General features: G+C 39.9%; 1 protein-coding gene across 12 annotated transcripts in view; it reads right to left on the bottom strand.

Annotated features, from left to right (window-relative positions):
• ERBIN (erbb2 interacting protein) overlaps positions 1 to 16140 on the bottom strand; it is a 123328-nt gene extending 107188 nt beyond the window's left edge. For 5 of the 12 annotated variants that reach the window (XM_014781672.2, XM_014781674.2, XM_087443347.1 and 2 more), the window contains exon 1: positions 15483 to 16140. The gene's annotated coding sequence lies outside the window, so the exon portion shown is untranslated. The remainder of the gene's footprint in view (positions 1 to 15482) is intronic. The other 7 variants (XM_014781675.2, XM_014781676.2, XM_004422881.3 and 4 more) reach the window with 4 other exon arrangements.
• Between the last annotated feature and the right edge of the window lie 3608 nt (positions 16141 to 19748).

Here is a 19748-nt window from a genome sequence, read left to right as displayed (position 1 = left end):
ATCATTTAATGATATTCCTAATTATTACTGTGCATCACACTAAATACTAAGCAGTTCAAGGAAAATGTTTATAATTAGTATTATTTTTCTCAGAGATAAATCAAAAAGCAATTAACAAACTACAAGGTTCAAGAAGCCATTCTCCTGTAACTGAAGACACCTTCAAGAGGCAGTTAAGGAGCAGAACAGTAGTGGAAGGGACCAACTTCTTATATCAACCCAAGGATTTTTGCTTCTCTAACAAAGAACACTCAACGTCAGCAAATTTTCTTTTTCCCCTTCCCATTCCCACAGCCAGACAATGCTAGAGAAAGCAAGTGCAATGTGATTAAATGGAAGCTCCTGGGTGGCAATAAAAATTCCCAATCCCCTTACTGAAGATTAAATTAATCAGACGGCTATCCTAATGTTGGAGGATGATCTCAAGCAATACAAGGAAATTAAGGGAAGAACTCTGTAGTTAAAAAGTTATGAGGCCAGCCCAGTGGCATAGTGGTTAAGTTCAACACGCTCTGCTTCAGCAGCCTGGGTTCGTGGGTTTGGATCCTGGGCGTGGACCTACATCACTCATCAAGCCATGCTGTGGCAGCAACCCACATACAAAATAGAGGAAGATGGGCACAGGTGTTAGCTCAGGGCCAATCTTCCTCACCAAAGGAAAAAGAAAACAAAAAGATGGGTTATTAAGTACTTGTTAGTATGCAAATTAAATTATAAAATATATTAATATATTTATGATTCAATTAAAAATAAAAGGTGCTATTACTAGTGCATCTATAATTGTATACTGAGAAGATCCAAGCATATCATTTAAAAATCTATTAGCAGTTTTTTAGTCCTCAGTAGAATCCAGTATGTAATAAACATATGAAAAATTAACCTCCCTCTATTTAAATATGCAGATAAGAATACAATTAACAAAATAGCCCCATTCAGAACAGCAGCAGCTCTCACCCTGCCTCAATTAAGTTACTGAAATAAACTTAAAAATTACATATTTCTTAATAATACCAAGAAATATGCATAAGAAGAAGAAACATGGATATGACAAGAAGAAAATCATAAACTCCACTGAAGGGCATAAACTATTAAATAAACAGAAAATTCACCTTCCTAGAAAGAGATATGCTATTCTAAAGGCATCTATTACTTCCTAAATTAATCTAAAAATTCAAAACACTCTCAATCAAAATACCAACAAGAATTATTTTTAGAACTTAATGATTCAAGTCCACCTGGAAAATTCTTTGAAAAGCAGAGTAATAAATTGACACTTCCAGATATTAAGCATACTATAATGAGAAAAAAAAAATCAAGATAGCATAGTATTATCATAACAAAAACAATAAGAAAGAAAATATTGACATAGATTACTTAAACATATTTGGGAATTTACTATTGATAAACAGAATTTTAGCAGGAAAGGATGATTTATTCAATAAATGGAGTTACAACAACTGGTTAGAAATTTGGAGAGAATAAATCTAGATGATTATTTCACTCAAACAAAATAAGAAAACTTAGGTTATTATTTTTCTAATCTTGGCACAAATCCTTTCTAAGAATATCATTAAGCCCAAAAAATGCATAAAGACTGACAAATTTGACTACATTAAAATTTAAACTTCTAAAAAAAACAAATTAAAAAAAAAATTTTTTTTTTCCTAGCCAGAGCAATCAGGCAAGAGAAAGAAATATAAGGGATCCAAATTGGAAAGGAGGAAGTGAAACTGTCACTATTTGCAGATGACATGATTTTATATATAGAAAACCCTAAAGAATCCACCAGAAAACTTTTAGAAGTAATAAACGAATATGGTAAAGTTGCAGGATACAAAATCAACATACAAAAATCAGTTGCATTTCTGTACACTAACAACGAAGTAGCAGAAAGAGAAATTAAGAATACCATCCCATTTACAATTGCAACAAAAAGAATAAAATATCTAGGAATAAACTTAACCAAAGAGGTGAAAGATCTGTACACCGAAAACTATAAAACATTTCTGAAAGAAATTGAAGACACAAAGAAATGGAAAGATATTCCGTGCTCTTGGATTGGAAGAATTAACATAGTTAAGATGTCCATACTTCCTAAAGCCATCTATAGATTCAATGCAATCCCTATCAAAGTTCCAACAACATTTTTCACAGAAATAGAACAAAGAATCCTAAAATTTATATGGAACAACAAAAGACCCCGAATAGCTAAAGGAATCCTGAGAAAAAAGAACAAAGCTGGAGGTATCACACTCCCTGATTTCAAAATATACTACAAAGCTGTAGTAACCAAAACAGCATGGTACGGGCACAAAACCAGACACACAGATCAATGGAATAGAATCGAAAGCCCAGAAATAAACCCACACATCTATGGACAGCTAATCTTTGACAAAGGAGCCAAGAACATACAATGGGGAAAAGAAAGTCTCTTCAACAAATGGTGTTGGGAAAACTGGATAGCCATATGCAAAAAAATGAAAGTAGACCCTTACCTTACACCATACACAAAAATTAACTCCAAATGGATTAAAGACTTGAATGTAAGACCTGAAACTGTGAAACTTCTAGAAGAAAACATAGGCAGTACGCTCTTCGACATCGGTCTTAGCAACATCTTTTCAAACACCACGTCTGACCGGGAAAGAGAAACAATAGAAAAAATAAACAAATGGGACTACATCAAACTAAAAAGCTTCTGCACAGCAAAGGAAACCATCAACAAAATGAAAAGACATCCTAACAATTGGGAGAAGATATTTGCAAACCATACTTCTGATAAGGGCTTAATCTCCAAAATATATAAAGAACTCATGCATCTTACCAACAAAAAAACTACCAACCCAATTAAAAAATGGGCAAAAGACCTGAACAGACATTTCTCCAAAGAAGATATACAGATGGCCAACAGACACATGAAAAGATGTTCAAAATCACTATCAGGGAAATGCAAATCAAAACTACAATGAGATATCACCTGACGCCCGTCAGAATGGCTGTAATTAACAAGACAGGAAACAACATGTGTTGGAGAAGATGTGGAGAGAAGGGATTTCTCATACACTGCTGGTGGGAGTGCAAACTGGTGCAGCCACTATGGAAAACAGTATGGAGATTCCTCAAAAAATCAAGGATAGAACTACCATATGATCCAGCTATCCCACTGCTGGGTATTTATCCAAAGAACTTGAAAACACCAATTTGTAAAGGTACATGCACCCATGTGTTCATTGCAGCGTTATTCACAATAGCCAAGACTTGGAAGCAACCTAAGTGCCCATCAAGGGACGAATGGATAAAGATGTGGTATATATACACAATGGAATACTACTCAGCCATAAGAAACGATGAAATCCAGCCATTTGTGACATCATGGATGGACATTGAGTGTATAATGCAAAGTGAAATAAGTCAGAGGGAGAAGGTCAAATACCATATGATTTCCTTCATTAAGTAGTAGATAATAACAACAATAAACAAACACATAGAGACAGACATTGGATTGGTGGTTACCAGAGGGGAAGGGGGGAGGGAGGAGGGTGAAAGGGATAATTCGGTACACGTGTGTGGTGATGGATTGTAATTAGTATTTTGGTGGTGAACATGATGTAATCTATGCAGAAATAGAAGTACAATGTTGTACACCTGAAATTTTTACAATGTTATAAACCAATGTTACTGCAACAAACAAAAAATTAAAAAAAAAAAAAAATTTTTACTTTATTTATTTATTTATTTATTTATTTTCCCCAAAGCCCCAGTAGACAGTTGTATGTCATAGCTGCACATCCTTCTAGTTGCTGTATGTGGGACTCGACCTCAGCATGGCCAGAGAAGCGGTGCGTTGGTGCACGCCCGGGATCCGAACCCGGGCCGCCAGCAGCGGAGCGCGTGCACTTAACCGCTAAGCCATGGGGCTGGCCCCCCAAAAAATTTTTAATTTCTACATAACAAACACCATAATCAAAGCATATAAGCAACAAACTAACTAAATCCATTATGCAACACAAAAGACACACAAATACGTAATTCCTAAAAGAATTGTTACATTTATCTTGCCAATGTCACAATTAGTAAGTAGATTTAAATCTAGGCAATCTGACTCCAAAGCTTATGATCTTATATACTATACTATATTGCCTGCCTCAGATTTGCCAAGTATTAAGACAGCTAATATCCAATTTGTTCAAGAATAAGCATAGAGAGGTACTCTTACATACTACTGGCGGAAGTATAAACTGATACACTCTTCAGAGGGAATTTGATTCTATGCATCAATTTTAACTATATACATAGCAAAATGCACTTTGGGTATTTATCCACCAGAAAAAATTCATATAAAAGTGCAAAAATATATGTGCAAAGAGTAAAAGAATAAACATACATTCTGTATAGCACTGTCATGTTCAACAACCCAGAAACACTGCTAATGTTAATTAACACATATACATATCTACTATATCCCCTTATATATACATGAAATATATCTCCCATTTTTATTTAAAGACACTTATACATGTACACACATGCACACTGACATCTTGGAATATGTATAGAAGTGTTCAGAAGAATACACAACACACTGATAAGAGTATCAGTGGGAGAAGGCGTTACGGAGAATTTTCTTCTTCTGGAGTATACATTTCCGTACTTGAATGTTTATAACCAGAAAAAAATTAAGGTAACTGTTTTAGCCCTTTGCCTATCAAAAGCCTCTCACTGTTTGTACCTTATTCAGCCTTCCTAGCCTACACTACAGTATCTCACTCTATAGATACTTAAAAGACAGAATTGACAGAAATAAGTGTTGATTTCAATAACTAAGATGAGGAAGATAGGGAAGATGATCCCCAGAGTTTGTGGCTTGGGAATGGTTTTCAAAAGAAAGTGCAGACAGGACACTATGTTAACATCAGTTATCTCTGACAAATCAAACCGCATCTACTATACCCAGTCTCTGCTATTCTGCAGTTAGCCCCAGCACAATGAACTAAATCTTTTTTTTTTTTTTTTTTTTTTTAAAGATTTTATTTATTTAATTTTTTCCCCCCAAAGCCCCAGTAGATAGTTGTATGTCATAGCTGCACATCCTTCTAGTTGCTGTATGTGGGACTCGGCCTCAGGATGGACGGAGAAGTGGTGCCTCTATGCGCACCCGGGATCCGAACCCGGGCCACCAGCATTGCAGTGCGCGCACTTAACCACCAAGCCACAGGGCCGGCCCTGAACTAAATCTTTTGAAGTCCCCAGAGCTTAACAGGGCACCCAAAGAATCCATCTGCTGCTGCCAGGATCCGTATCTTTTCCTAAAAGACTGAGAATAAATCTATTCTAGTCACAAAAAGATATCCCAGTATGCCTCCTAAATCACTTTCAAAATCTCCAGGGATGAGGAAATCAAACCAACTTATTCTAGGCTGGGTGACAGTCTTGGCAAGCAGATACATTTTTAGACTACAGGATTCTTGAAGGCCCTAATACAAATGAAATAACCTCATCCCCACTTCACTGCCCAAGATTCTAGAATGGGTCTAAGGTTTGAAATTCCAAGGATTCCATTGTCAGGAAGAAAGACACATGCTCCAAACTTTGGGATCATACAAACAATATAACCTCAATATGGAAAAACACAGTTGCGTCAAAATCACTGCACTCATACTAAAATCGAGATCCAATATTATCTCCACAAGGACCTTATCCAGTGTAGACAATAAAAGTACTGATTCTTTGCCTCCACCTTTCACATAGTCATCGGGATAACTGAGAAATGAAATATTTCACTTAAATGAAATATTACATTTTAGAATTTTATCCCTTTAGAAATACTTTGGAAATTAATTGGACTACAGGGACATCTGACTAAAAATGTCTGAATAAATGTTTACCTCATCTCCCTTACCAAAAAAAAAAAGTACAGAAACAAAACTAGTTCTCACTGTCAGGGATAAACTACAAATACGGAAAAGCAAACATTAGAAGGAACCCCATGGCGCTAGATTAGAACTGGAGGTATCATTGTGAAATCATTCTATATTTACCAAAATAAATATAGATGTAAATGTGAATGTGCACATGTGTGCACATAAAAATATCCTGTAGCTCTATACACTAAGAAGGCCTGGAAGCAGCAACACTCTAAGAGCAGTGAGCACAAGTAGTACCCAGATCTTGGCTTCTAAGTACCATTATCCACTAAAAATAACTGGGGCAAGTTTGAAAGTAAGTCTGGAACACCATATCATGGTAGACACAAGGAGGTGCTCAAAGAAGGAAGAGCTACGTCAAAAAGAAAATAAGCCTTGGGGCTGGCCCGGTGGTGCAAGCAGTTGAGTGCGCGCACTCCCCTGCAGCGGCCCGGGGTTCGCCAGTTCAGATCCCAGGCACGCACCGATGCACTGCTTGGCAAGCCATGCTGTGGCAGCGTCCCATATAAGGTGGAGGAAGACGGACATGGATGTTAGCCCACAGCCAGTCTTCCTCAGCAAAAAAAAAAAACAGGAGGATTGGCAGATGTTAACACACTGCTGATCTTCCTAACCAAAAAAAAAAGAAAGAAAGAAAAGAAAAGAAGCCAGCTGGAAGGGATTCCCATTAGCCAAATCAAGAATAACTTGAGAATCAAAATAAATGATAATGGATTATAACCTAGTGAATATAACCATGAATATATGCAGATGTAAATAAATGAATAAATTAAAAATCTGATGAAGAACAAAATATTTACATAGTTTCAAAGTACCTACACAAAAATTATTTATTAATTACAAATAAGGGGCCGGCCCCCTGGCTTAGCGGTTAAGTGCACACGCTCTGCTACTGGCAGCCTGGGTTCGGATTCTGGGCGCGCTCCGACGCACCACTTCTCCAGCCATGCTGAGGCCGCATCCCACATACAGCAACTAGAAGGATGTGCAACTATGACATATAACTATCTACTGGGGCTTTGGGGAAAAAAAGGAGGAGGATTGGCAATAGATGTTAGCTCAGAGCCGGTCTTCCTCAGCAAAAAGAGGAGGATTAGCATGGATGTTAGCTCAGGGCTGATCTTCCTCACAAAAAAATGAAAAAAAAAAAAAAATAAGGAAAGAGTGAGTACCTTGACATAGGAGATGTCTGGCAGTTACAACCTTAATCACATAATCAGTGATTATCAGTAATGAGACAACTGAAATTGCCTGCCACCTGATAAGATGCAATGAGAAGAATGCAGCATCACTGCCATGATAACCCTGCCAAAGATCTAATCATGAAAATCTAATCGAAGATCCAATAATATCAGAGAAATGCAAACTAAGGGGTATTCTACAAAATAACTAGATCCATAATCTTCGAAAGTGCCAAGGCCCTGAACGTAAAGGAAAGACAGAAATTGTTCCAGATCAAAGGAGAACAAAGAGAAATGACAACTAAATCTAATGCACGATTCTAAACGGAATCCTTCTCCTCTAAAAGACACTGGGACAACATCTAAAAGATTTAGGTGTTAGTAATGTATTCTTGTTAACTTCCTAATTTTGATGGTTATGATGTCATTATACAGGAGAATGTCCTTGTTTGTAGGAAATAAACATTACAGTATTTAGGGGTGATGGGCACTGGGTGGGCAATTTACTGTCAAATGGTTCAAAAACAAAAGAGTTCTTTGTACTATGCTTCCAACTTTTCTGTTTATTTCTCATTGTTCCCAAATTTAAAATATGAAAAAAAATTACAAAAAATCTATAGCAGTAGTGAAAAGCCTGGGAGTGGTATATCTACAGATAAGAAGAGAAAGGAATTGGTAGAGAATACAAAGTGGATTGGTGGGGAAATGACAGCAAAACACAACACATCTGGGGAACCAGACACACAAAACAAGCATAAAATGGGATCTCCAAAAAGGATAAGTTTTCTTAGCAAGAAAGATTGGGAGAAGTGTGTCCTGGGCAGTCAGCCAGGTAATAAAACCATAGTAGAACAGCTGCATGGTTAAGACCTCCAGCACAGCTCTCTGTACAGTGGGAGATCTGACACTCGGGCAGCATTAACTGTGAAAATAGGGGAATATTATCTCCTGAGGGAGAGGAAATGCATGTAAGAGGACAAGCTACCCAAATACCGTCAAGGAGAAACCCATTAGCTAAATATACCAAGGCAAGAACAGAGATTCACTTGGACTGGGGAAATGCACTTAAATGACCAATACAGTATAGTCCGGACCATAATATAAAACTTTAACCACAACAAAAAATCTAATATTTGAGTAAAAACCAAACACATGATGAATATACCAAGCACAAGATCAATTTCCTATACTGTTAATAGAAAAAACAGAAGACAAGGTAAAAACAATATATGTCTCAGAGATTCAAGAAGTTACATGTAGACCAAATATACAACTAAAAAATAAAAATCAACTCCTATGAAAAAGCAAGAGTTCTTAGAAACTCTAATCCCCCTCCCCCTCAAAAAAGTAAGGAAACAATTGAGAAGAAGTGAAGACCAAATTAGTGAGCTAAAAGATCAAGCCTCAGGATTCTCCCAGAATTTCATACCAGAAGCCCAAAAATAAAAATCAAAAGAAGTAATGAAAGTTCCATAAATCCCAATACCCATCTAGGTTCTCAAAGTGTGGTCCATGGGCATTGGAAGTCCTGAGACACTTTCAAGGAGTCTTCAAGGTCAAAACTATTTTCATAGTAATCCTAAAATATCATTTGCCCTTTCCCATTATATTGACAGCAATGGTGCAAAAGCAATGATGGATAAAACTGTTACCACCTTAGGGCAAACAAACGCAGTGCCATCAAGCTATTCTAGCACCACTACATATTCTCAGATTTCTTTTTAAATGCCACTTTCACTTAAGAATATCTTTAATGAAGCAGTAAACAAATCTCAACTTTTCAATGTCATTTTCATAGTCTATGTGAAGGAATGGCAATCTCAAGGAAAAGCACTTGTGTAATTACTTTGAGTTATGAGCTAAATTAGCCTTTCTTTCATGGAACACCATTTTGATCTAAAAGAACGAATGACTAACTATGGTTATACAAACTCAGGAATTTGGCAGATATTTTCTCAAAAATAAACCAAGCCTGTAACTTCAAGCGAAAATTAACTGTATTTGTTACGAATGATTAATATTTGAACTTCCAAGTGAAAATTCAGAATTGTGGAAAACTTGTATCTGCCACCCTGCCACCTTAAAAGCTTCACAGTACTAAAGACTTTTCTGATGAGATTAGCAGTGATATTAACAAATTTTTGTGTTTTTGTTTGCTACTACATAATTAAATGTGTCAACATTTAGAAAAAATCTGTAACTCAATGAACCAGTATTTCCCAAACAACCAATACATGGTGTTACAAAATCATGAACAGGTAAAAGACTCATTCAAAGTGCAAGATAAATCACAGATTTTCAGGTAAAAAGAAATGAAAAATTCATTAAGGGGGCCGGGCTGGTGGCTCAAGCAGTTAAGTGCGCGCTCCGCTTAGGCAGCCCCGGGTTTGCAGGTTCGGATTCCGGGCGCGCACTGACACACCGCTTGTCATACCATGCTGTGGCAGCGTCCCATATAAAGTAGAGGAAGATGGGCACAGATGTTAGCTCAGGGACAATCTTTCTTGGCAAAAAAAAAAAAAAAAGGAGGAGGACTGGCATCAGATGTTAGCTAAGGGCTGATCTTCCTCACAAAAAACAAAAAAAAAATTCATCAATATGATTACAAATTCGACATTGCTGCTAACCTTTAAAAAACTACCACTTGTCAAATTTTAGTTTGGTATCAAAGAATATCCACAATTATCTAAAAAGGCTATGAAAATACTCCTTCCTTGGGGCTGGCCCGGTGGCGCAAGCGGTTAAGTACGTGCGCTCCGCTGCAGCAGCCCGGGGTTTGCAGGTTCGGATCCCGCGCGCACACTGACGCACCACTTGTCAAGCCATGCTGCGGCAGCGTCCCATATAAAGTGGAGGAAGATAGGCACGGATGTTAGCCCAGGGTCAATCTTCCTCACAAAAAAAAAAAAGAAAGAAAAGAAAATACTTCCTTTTCCAACCATACATCTGTATAATGCTGGATTTTCTTCATATAACTTCAACCAAAACAACATATTGCAGGATTGAATGTAGAAGCAGATATGAGAATTGATCTGTTTTCTCTTCAACCAGACATAAGAGACTTGCAAAAATATATAACAATACCACTCTTTTTGCTAAGGATTTGTTTTGGAAAATAGTTATTTTTTTATTAAGACAGTGTTATGTGAAAAATAAAAATTAAAAAAGACAGTGTTATGTTAAAATGCAATGGTTTATTGTTATTTTTAAATTAATTTTTTAAAATTTCTAATATGGGAAATATAATAAATATAACCCACATAAACCAAAGTTCTGTGGGGTTCTCAGTAATTTGTAAGAATATAAAGCGATCCTAAGACCGAAAAATGTGAGAACAGCTGCCTTAGGGATATTACTATTACTTGTAATTATACTATGCTGTAACAGAATGCATCTTTCTGAGGACAAATGATATGTATAAGGCACTCTGCCCCAAAGCAAGCTGTCTCAGACTGCTGTATTTTCTAAGTTATTCAGTCTTCCTTCCATTTTTCTATTCCCTCACCATAACACCACAGGCCATAACTTCACGATGCTGGCAAGGCGCCTTTCTCACCCCTTCCAGGAGACCAAAGAGGCAGGAAACAGCTCACTATGTACAAAAGTAAACGGGCTCTGAATAAGGATGTCCCTATGAAAGAAGTCCCCTGACTTTATTACACCCACTTTGATTACTTAGATGTCTTTTCAATTATTTTCTAATTTTTCTACTACATTCTATATACATAAAGATAGATAAATAACCTCCAGATAAGTAGAATCTTCTTTTATCAAACTTAGTTTTTAGATATTCTTTTCAATTGTCTTACATACTATCATTTATAAAGCCTGGCAAGGTCTTCATACAATGGTACCTGGAACAAAATTTAAAGTGACAAGACTAAAGTGAGTGATAGAATTCCACTGTGCTTATTTCATAAAAACAAAGTCAATTTCAAAATTTTAGAGACAATGACAGAGAAGACCTCTAACTTGAGAGGTAGGACAAAAAGGAAAGGAACAATGGAGAAGGAAAGTACAGAGGACATAAGCTTGCGTGTTTTAAGAGCCAGAAGAATAATAAAACAAGAAGGTATAGGGGGTTGTAGAGAGTCCTAATACAAGAATACATAGCAACCTGATCTTACCTTAACAGAGGTAATTCTGGAGGTATTAAAGGGAAAAAAAAGAATGGAAGAAACAAAGCATAAATTAAAAAAAATATATATTAATGAATATTAGGTTAAAATACTGGCATGTAAACTGAGTTGGAATGCAAAAGGAATATTCAGAATTAAATGGGGCTGATCAAATAAATTTTTTCTACTCATGTTTTGAACAGTCTTTAGGTATAAATACAGACTAATAAAGTTTAGAAAAGAGAAGGGCAAAATATAATTAAGAAACAACAGCTGTGGGGCCTGCCCAGTGGCGCAAGGGGTTAAGCGCGCGCACTCCGCTGCGGCGGCCCGGGGTTCGCCGGTTCGGATCCCGGGCACGCACCGATGCACTGCTTGGCAAGCCATGCTGTGGCAGCGTCCCATATAAAGTGGAGGAAGATGGGGCACGGATGTTAGCCGAGGGCCAGTCTTCCTCAGCGAAGGAAAAAAAGAGGAAGATTGGCAGATGTTAGCACAGGGCTGATCTCCTCAACAAAAAAAAAAAAAAAAAAGAAACAACAGCTGAACATGAAGAAAATATGGGAAGTACAGTAATAAAAGGAACCTAAAGGTATCAGAAGAAAAAGCTGAATAATAGCTAGATTTCTTTTTTACAATTAGAAAACCTAGGACAGAGGAGAAAGCTAAAAGGTAAATCTGAAAAATGGGTGTAGTATGGTTCCAGGGTTAGTGATGATAGGCACCAAGAAAGAAACAAAAAACAAATAATGTGGAGTAAATCAAAGAAAAGTGGAAGGCAGAAATGCTAAGCTTATTTCCTTAGAAAATTCAAAAGTAGGTATTATAGAGCATAATTCACGTATATATTTTCTAAGGCAGAGAAAACAGTGTGCATTCAAAAACGCAATGATCTATTGTGAACAGCTACACAGGTACAATACACGATACCAGGAAACGAAAAGAGAAAGACATCTTTAGGACTTTATAATATAGGCATTCCCAGAAAAAACAAAGCATGTAACAGAGAAATGGATGAGCAAGGGTAAGAGTCAAAATAAAAATGCAAGCAACAAAGTGTGTTTAAAGAGAATTTAGATAAGTAGCAATTACAGAAAAGCAAATTACTTTGCTATCCAAGATGACTAAAATTCTGCATAATCCCAAATACTTTGTAAACACTGCTATAATCCACTTCTAAATCAAAAACAGCTTAAACTCTAAATCATGTTATCTATAAGCAATTATTTAAAATACATGCCAGGGCCGGCCCCGTGGCTTAGTAGTTAAGTGCGTGCGCTCCGCTGCTGGCGGCCCAGGTTCGGATCCCGGGCGTGCACGGAGGCACCGCTTCTCTGGCCATGCTGAGGCCGCGTCCCACATACAGCAACTAGAAGGATGTGCAGCTATGACACACAACTATCTACTGGGGCTTTGGGAGAAAAAATAAATAAAATAAAAATTAAAAAAAATAAAATAAATGCCTAAGTATGCCCCTAATTTTCTGAAATTTTAAAGTGTGTTTACCAAAGTAAGGTATTGTGTACTACCAAGAGCTCAATACCAATACAGGCATGAGTCGCTTAACGACAGGATACATTCTGAGAAATGATTCATTAGTCAATTTTGTCATTGTGCGAACATCAGAGTGTATTTACACAAGATGGTATATAGTCTACTATACACCTAGACTACATGGTACTAATCTTATGGGACCACTGTCATATATGTTGTCCATCATTGAGTGAAGTCGTCATGGAATGCACGACTGTATCTCTAAAATAACTGAATTTTAACCAATGTTACTGCAATAAACAAAAAATTAAAAAAATAAAAAAAAATAAAAAAAAAATAACTGAATTTTAGAGATGTACCAATGTGGTACATGTAAAACGTCTCTATAGTTATCACTTCATTAAGAAACAACATGCAATAAAAATTTGGTTTCCATATTTGAAACTTGGTAAGCTTTTCAGATGTGAAAAGTTTGCAATAGCTTGTTCTCAAACAGCAGGCTGACTTCATAATGTAATATCTGAATTAATTAGTTGAAGAATCAAGTTTATCACTATTGAAAACTCCTAAGTACCTTCAATAAACAGTAGCATTAGATGTGCATTTGTGCAATATAAGCAAACACTTTGAAGTACTCTATATTTGCCAATCTAATCTAAGAAAACCCACACAATACTAAGAAGAATATACAAAATTTGAAGCCATTTAAAAATATTTTAACTGATTATTGTTTTTTTAACTTCTTTTCAAACCACTGTCACATTTTAAACAAGGCTTTAAAAATATTTATAGTTTGACAATAGTATAAAGCCTAAAATTCATGAAGTTAATTCAGTGCTAAACTAACAAAAATTGTAAGTAAACCACAAAGTAAATTTTGCCTTGTGGAGGGGAAAAAAGGAATCAAAGACAACTACAAAGGTGAACATCTCACTTTTAAAAACGTGTGGTCTACATCTAAACATACTATTGCTCCCTAAAGAAAAACAACAATCAAGAACTATATCTAAAAACAGGAATTTAAGTGGTTATTTTCAAATGCTACAATATTTCTTACACATAAAATTTACTAATGCAGAGAAATATCGGCTCAAAATGGTAATTCTCTATAAAAGACTTGCTCTGTTAAGGCTTTGTTGCTCTGAGGCCAAGTATAAGCCATATAAGGGAACTGAAGTTCAGTGCCATTTATTTTGTTCCGCTCTTTCAGATGCCCAAGAATAACCTCCTTCGCTGCCTAATGATACGTTCCAAAATCAAAAAGTAGATCAGTTATTTACTTTAAATTCCTTGATAAAGCAGCTTTGACTTAACAGGAATTACCTGATGGTTCACAAATCTTACCAACGAATTTTTAAAAAAAAAAAAAAAGGATCTCCAGAGACTAGGCTCTGGGGAAAATATCAAAACAATATATAGTAATAAATAGTTAAAAGAGTCTCATTTTGAAATATACTTAATAAAGTAACAAAAACCAAGTTGTGAAATAATTTGATCTCTTTAAAACCTACCTTTTCTCTTCGTTGGACTAAAGAAAGCCAACTATTTTTCTTGGGGTAGCATGGGCAAACTAAACATCAATTTATATTTTAGATATACCTACAACGGAACACCATATTTATCTAATATTTATGCAAAAGCACAGTATTATCTTTCACCTCCCTTTACCAGAAAAGTACTGGAAAAACAAAAAAACTTAAAAAAGATACACACTAAAAGGCCACTGAAGAAACCGTTTTGTGTTTGCTGCGACCAAAACTAGTTTGATCTATAAAGACTACCGATTGGTTCAGTAGTGTTTATAACTCTGCCTGGTGGAATGTCTCTCACGCATCACTAATTCCTGCCTCTACATCAGGTACCTATCACTTATTAGGCAGAACCAGCCAAAACATTTGGGCCAACACAAAAATGTAAATACTGTACTATTCAAAAAGCACAGCTCTTTATCACAATGTGATTTCCAAGAAAATCGTTTGAAGCATTTTACTTCCTTTCCTATATATTCTGATCTGAACTGCAGAGACGTCCCAACAAATCAGACGACTTATAGCTGTTTTTTGTTTTTTAATTGTAACTATCCACAACACTTAACGCTCTCCTTCTTCCTACTAGGTCAGCTACAAAAAACTCTAGCAGACCCTTGCTTTCAATTAATTAACCATACAAGTATTATAAGGTTCTAAGCGTCTGAAAGGAACAAGTTACTGAAGAAATATATTACCCACCTAGAAAAATGACTCAGAATGGCAAAGGTTTTTGTTTATAAATTCAACGAAATATATTTCTAAGTGTTGGAACTACAAAATCTCTATATACGACTGAACGCAAAAGCCTAATAATGGGTAACAGTATAAACAAATGTGGCAGCCATCTCAACAACAGCAAACCACTCGCTGCAGCGACCTTTCTTCCAAAACCAAAGTTGCCGGTTCAGCAACTTAACAAATAAAAAATATACACTGTATATGTTCCGGGAAACTAAAACTTCTGGACCTTGTGCTGAACAAAGCACTCTTTCTTCAGATTGCTTAAAACTTTTCATCCCACCGCATTCTTTCAACCTCTTCTAAAATAACCAGAGTCCTGATGGTAGAAGGGGGAAAACAAATCAGTTCTACCATTTAGCACCTAAAACACTATCCCGTTCGACATTAGCAAAGGTGAATTCAGGGACACTTGGGAAAAAGTGAAACACACTCAACTATCCTCTCTTTCCTGGCCCAGGAGCTTGGTGACTTCTAGACACTTTTCGTGGAAATTACCTTTCGGTCGGGCAGTGTCTCAGGGCAGCTTTTTCAACGCTTCGCCTGACATGATTTCCTTCCCTTCATTAGTCACTTCGGATCCAGCCGAATTTCTCTCTCCGGTAAGAGCGGATGTGGAGCGGCCTCCCGCAAGAGGAAGAGTAGGTTGCTTTGGTGGGGGCTGGGAAGCGGGCTGGTTTCCTGGTCTCGAGTTTTGCAGGAGTTTCCCAGCCCCAACTAGGATCTCCGCCGAAAAAAAAACTTTTCACTCGTGACACCGCCCGGAATTACCGTGCGAAACTCACTTCCTGCCCTGGCGAGAAGCAGGATCCAGCTCGGTCCAGGGCAACCCGGAAAACCAGCTCCGCGCGCTGGAGGGGGAGGGGACGGGAGGGGAGGGGGCGCCGGCGGAGCCTCGGGCTCCGGGAGGCCGGCGCGCCCCGCACGCCCGACGGCGGCGGAACCCGGCCGGCGGGCGCGAAGACGCCGCCGCGGGCTGGGCGAGCCTCGGCCGCGCTAGGCCGCCACCGCCCCCCGAGCCGGGCAGCGCGGTTATTGTCTCGATAGCGCCTGCCGCGCCCTTCGCTCGCGCCGCCGCCGCCGCCGCGGCCCCGAGCTGCAGCCGAGGGGCCGAACAGCCTCGAGGGCGGCCCCCTCCCCGGGCCGTCCGTCGGGCCGTCCGTCCTTCCGTCCGTCCCTCCCGCCTTCCCTACCCGCCCTCGACCCCTCTTCTGCTTCCTCTCCCGTTTTCCCGCCGCCGTCCCTTCGCTCCCCTCCTCGTTCTTCTTCCCCCTCCGGGCGGCGGAGGCTCCCCCGGGCAGCGCAGGGGGTGCGCGCCGGCGGCGGCTTCGTCTCCTCAGGAGCTCGCGGGGCCGCGGCAGGGGCCGAGGCTGCGTCCCGCGCCGCCGCGCCACATTCACTCGAGCGCGAGACGGAGAGGGGAGGGAGGGCGCGCAGAGAAAGGAGGAGGAAGGGGGCTGGGGCGGAGGGGAGGCACTGCCTCACAGGCCGCGGCGGCAACAGCGCCACCGCCCCGCCGGCGAGGGGGGAAGAGGCTGCGCGCGGCGGCTCCGCGGCGGGGGCGGGGCGGCCTCCCGCCGGCTTCACCCCCCCGCCCACAGCCGGGGGAGGCCGGCGCGAGCCAGTCACCGCGCACGGGGCGGCTCGGGCCGACGTCGGCGGCGGTGGGCCGGGGGCTCGCGTGCGAGGCGCGGCGTGAGGCCCGCTCCGGCCCAGGCCGGGGAAGGCCCGCCTGCCGCCCCCAGCCCACTCCCCAAGCGCCCAAGGTGGGCGCCCTGACGACGCTGACCCCGGCTGCCCCGCGCCCAGCCCGGTAGCCGGCCTCCGGCGCCCCGGCCGATTGAGTGTCTTTGTACGACAGCGATCGGCGCGAGGGGTTCAAGTCCAGCCCCGATTTTCAGGCTGCAGGTATCTCTTTCAACTGCAGCACTCCAACTTCCTCTAAAGGCACGCTCAGTTTGCAGGAAACCACAGCGGCAGCTCAGGGGAGCTTCCCACGCCGGCCCTTGCTCCGAGCCTGCTCGCACAGCAGCGCAGCTGGGGCTCCTCCAAGTCTCAGCCCCACACCGGCGGGGAGACAAAGCTGGCGCTGGGAGGGGGAAAAGGGCCCGCGAAATTGCCTCAAGGTGGTGCCTTTGTTAGAGGAAACATTGTATACGCTCCGAAAGCGACAGAGGCTTCCAACCCCAGCGGTTTCGGTGCACCAGTCGGTGAATTGCGCTGGCCCTAATCTATCAGCCTGGCAGGGTTTGCGTTTACTGCGGAGAGAGATTCTTAAGCATTCTGTCAACACGTGACATAGAACGCCTCAACCATAACATTGCACAGTTTGTGCAGTTACTGCTTTAAATATGTTGACAGACAAGACGGCCTTGTTTCACCCGGAGAAGGAACTTAATAGATACGGAACAAACCATTCCCCGCCCCCAGTCTGTGCTGTACTTAACCGTGTACAGTGATGGTAATTAGTCTCTGTGTCCCTGAAGTCACTGCTTCAGTTCTTCCGTCTGTGTTCCAGAGATAATTATTTATTAGCAAGTTTGAATAAAGAGCTGTATGCCCTACAGATGATTTTTGGCTTGCATCCAAAGGAAGTTCGTGAAGTCCATCAAAGAATTATTTACCAAAGTGAGTTGTATGCTAGTGACAAACGCTTGAAACAACTCCAAAGATATTCAAGACGTTCTATTAGGGGTAGGAGCGTTTTAACTACTTCCAGAACTGCTAGAATAAACACAGGTAGTTCCTTAGCTTAGAGCAGAAGTTGATGGTTCACAGACAGTACCAAAGTGGTCAGGCTTATTTAGTGCTGAACTGGAGGTAAGAGAACATTAAACCAGGAAACAGCAGCCAGGTCTACTAGTAAGTATAAGCTATTTTTAATTGTCACAAGAAAGATTTCCTACTCCACTTTCGAAAACTGGTTTGAGTCTGACCAGACTCCTTGGTATAGCTCTGAACTGCAAGGGTCACTCTCCTAAAGCAGCCCAGCATGGAGTATCTCCCATACCAGCCAGAGGCCAGCTGTAGACCAGCTGGATTCTAGGATTCCAATGTCACATTTAGTCTCAGGTTGATTCAAGACCCGTTTAAATGTGACATCATAGAATCAAGTAAATGTAATGTCCCCACCCCACCCCCAAACCTAAATAAATAGGACTAGACCAGTCCCTAGGCTAGAACCTGCCCTGGCCCTAGCCTTTATTTTGACTTAAACTCATACTGGGGACCAATCTGGCTGACTACCATTTAGGCTACAAAAGTCCCTATGACCAAAAACCCCTCCCCCAACTCGCCTGAAATTTTGCCACTAGCATTTAATCCCTTTGAGTAGTTTATTTCTCTAGCATAATCCTGGGAAAGGTACTCTTTTAAGCCTTATTAGTCTTTTATACCTAATTCATCAGATTGTTTCCCCAAAGCAGCTTTTGATGGGAGGGAATATAGAGATAGCATATGCTGATGCTGAGAAGGTAGGAGTGGGAAATGTGATTTCATTCTTTGGGGGAATATATGGAGAGTAGAGAAGTATAGACAATAAAGTGCTCCCTATTCGACTGTTAAATAAGTCCTACTTACTCATACTGTAAGAATGAACCCCAAAACGCTGGCCTTAAGAGGATGGAAGCCAGGATACACTTACCAATATTACCTATTTTGACAAATGTTTCTTTAATAATCCTTCTGTAAAGTATCTTCAGCAGGGATTCTGCATCTGTGCTCATGCGAGGGTGAAATGACAACTATATGATCAGAGTATTCAACAATCAGAATAATGATTCATCTTTGTTATTCATTGCTGACTGCTTGGTTCTAACTCATATGAGCAGCACATACAGATATAGCCAAATCTTCCGTTTGTTCTTTTACAAGGCACTCCTGTTCCGTGCTTTACAAATTAGTTTTCTTTGAAAATCCTTCCACAGTTGAACTAAGATGGACTTAATGTTTCAATTATGATTAAAGGGAGAAGTAAAACCCCACTTTAAATGAGGCTGCCTAACTGTAATTCTGTAATGATTAATGAACTCCAGGACCACCTTAGAGAATAAGCTAAAAAATAGTTGTCGATAGTATAACTTGATATTCCCCATTGTGATTCTCTAAATAATTGTCCGTGAAAGGCAGGGAATTCTTTCTTTGGGATTCTCCCTTCTCATGGCTGGGCTCAGGAAAGGAATTACTGTCTGCTAGAGATAAGCCACATATCCGAAGGAAAGCCTTAAGACCTTAAGCATTCCAGGGAATGCACACAGCATCCATCAAAAAAAAGTGTCTCAACAGAGAGCCTATCCACTGTTTTAAAAAGGGTTCCCTGTCATTTCCCCATGCCAGCCAAGCAGCTGTGCGCAAGCATTTGTGACAAAGTTAGCAGAGGGCAAGGAAAAGTTTAGGGTGATCATTCTTTTCTCCCTTTCTCAACACCTAGTAAAGAATTGGTGACCTTAAACCAAAGCTTTTATCACAGTAGTATTTGAGAAAAATTAATCTTCAGGCTAGAATAGAGTTAGATTCAAAAAAAGTCTAGAAGCATTAGATCAATTAGATCAAAATGCATTATAACATATATTTTTAATAGGGATTGACTTCCCTATTTTCACTTCCATCTTAGCCCGTTGATAGTGAGGGCAGGAGGTTAGGGTGGCAAGTGTGTGGGAAACGGACATTTGGGCTCAAAAGAGGCAGTAACATGCAGGAACCAAAACTAAAGATTTTATAATGCTTTGGGAATGGAAACATCCCTCCCATAGCATGTTTCTGCCT

Source organism: Ceratotherium simum, chromosome 18 (assembly GCF_057802395.1).
Source record: "Ceratotherium simum simum isolate JZ-2026a chromosome 18, ASM5780239v1, whole genome shotgun sequence".
Taxonomy (NCBI): domain Eukaryota; kingdom Metazoa; phylum Chordata; class Mammalia; order Perissodactyla; family Rhinocerotidae; genus Ceratotherium; species Ceratotherium simum.
The sequence above is the reverse complement of the archived record's forward strand: the minus strand, read 5'-3'. Positions and strand labels throughout refer to the sequence as shown.